Source organism: Myotis myotis, unplaced genomic scaffold, assembly GCF_014108235.1.
Source record: "Myotis myotis isolate mMyoMyo1 unplaced genomic scaffold, mMyoMyo1.p scaffold_m19_p_1, whole genome shotgun sequence".
NCBI classification, from domain to species: Eukaryota; Metazoa; Chordata; class Mammalia; order Chiroptera; family Vespertilionidae; genus Myotis; species Myotis myotis.
This window is the reverse complement of record NW_023416313.1, coordinates 205,410,672-205,412,084: the sequence shown is the minus strand read 5'-3', so window position 1 is coordinate 205,412,084 and position 1,413 is coordinate 205,410,672. Positions and strand designations below refer to the sequence as shown.

General features: G+C 53.7%; 1 protein-coding gene across 2 annotated transcripts in view; it reads right to left on the bottom strand.

The window, feature by feature from the left end:
• VASH1 (vasohibin 1) overlaps nucleotides 1-1,413 on the bottom strand; it is a 30,390-nt gene that overhangs the window by 8,258 nt on the left and 20,719 nt on the right. The window lies entirely within an intron of this gene.

Genomic DNA, 1,413 nt, shown 5'->3' with positions numbered 1-1,413 from the left:
TCCGGTTGGTCATTTTATTAGGATCTTGCAGGGCACGGGGGAGAGAAGGCCTGGAGAACGAGGTGGGCCAAGAGGAGGAGACTGGCTTTGTGGTGGGGTCTCAAGTCCTAAATCTACACGGGAGAAAAGTGAGGGAATCTCCCTCTGATCACTGAGGCCGTGGGGGAACGGTGTGGGCGAAGCCTCTGCCGGGACTTTTCTTGGGCAGCGCCCTTCTCCACCCTTGCCCAGCCAGAGAGAAGAGCTCTCTCAGCCACTGTTGTTCTGTTCCATCTGCTGCTCCCCGCCCCCCACCCGTCCAGACTGCATTTCAAGAGGGTCTGTGTGGAAAGTGGGACGAGAAATGTTTCCTATGGCAGCTGCATGAGGCCTGGTGTGTGCGGCGGATGCCTCTTGCTGAGCTGCTATTTCTGATAATCTCTTTGGCGTTCTGCAGCCAGAGCTGAGCTGTGGGCCATCTGTTGCTGGAAAGGTTTCTCTTCCTGGGCCTCACTCTGCTGCTGCTTTTGTCTCCAGCCTGCTTAAGCCGCAAGCCCACCAAGCCCGCATGCGCGTGGGAAGCTCTGAAACGGGGGTGGTTTTCTGCCTTACCTGACCAGATTCCCAGACCCCACACCTGTGAGTCAGCCGCTGAGAATCCGAGTTACTTAAAGCTACCAGGGTGCTTCTGTTGCACCACCTGGGTTGGGAGTCCGTGGAGAGGGCACGAGGGATTAGGAACACCACTGGTCATCTTGGCCTGGTGACTGTGGGTAAGTTAACGCTTGTGTTTCAGTCACATGTCTTGGTGAAATGAAAATTAAAGCAATAATCTTTTCCACTTGTGAGGAATTTTCAGATCTGAAATTGCATTGTTTGGGCGTTGACAAGCAAGGGCTGCTGAGGATTCCCGAGTATTGGTGGGAGGTGCGGGTGGGTAGTTCTCCCCAGCCAGGCTGGACGATTGGCCCATGGGCTGGGATTGTTTCATACCTCCTCAGCTTTGGGGTGTATCCCCAGAAACCCCTTTCCTGGCCTAGAGGGTTCCCTATCGCACTTTGTCAGCCAGTACTCATGCCCGCCACGCGTAGATCACAGCACTGTGACGGGCAGTTCAGGTGTTCAGGTATTACCTTTACACCCGAGGAAACAGAAATCCCAAAGAGGTAAATTGCGAGTCTCCTTTGCTTTATTTCTTGCCACCCCATGCTCCTCAGCACACAGCCTTTCCAGGAGTAGGGGAGAGGCTATCTTTCAGAGCAGACCCGCTGGTGGGGGAGAAGGGAAACCACCCACCAGGCTGCATCTGGTGTGCTTTTATGTTTAAACTCAGTTTTGTTTTTCTCTCCAGTTCTTGCCCCGGTGTAGCTACTAACGGATTGTTTTTCTGATTGGCTACATAAGGCAAAGTGTGGCTTCTCTCCTTCCTGGTGT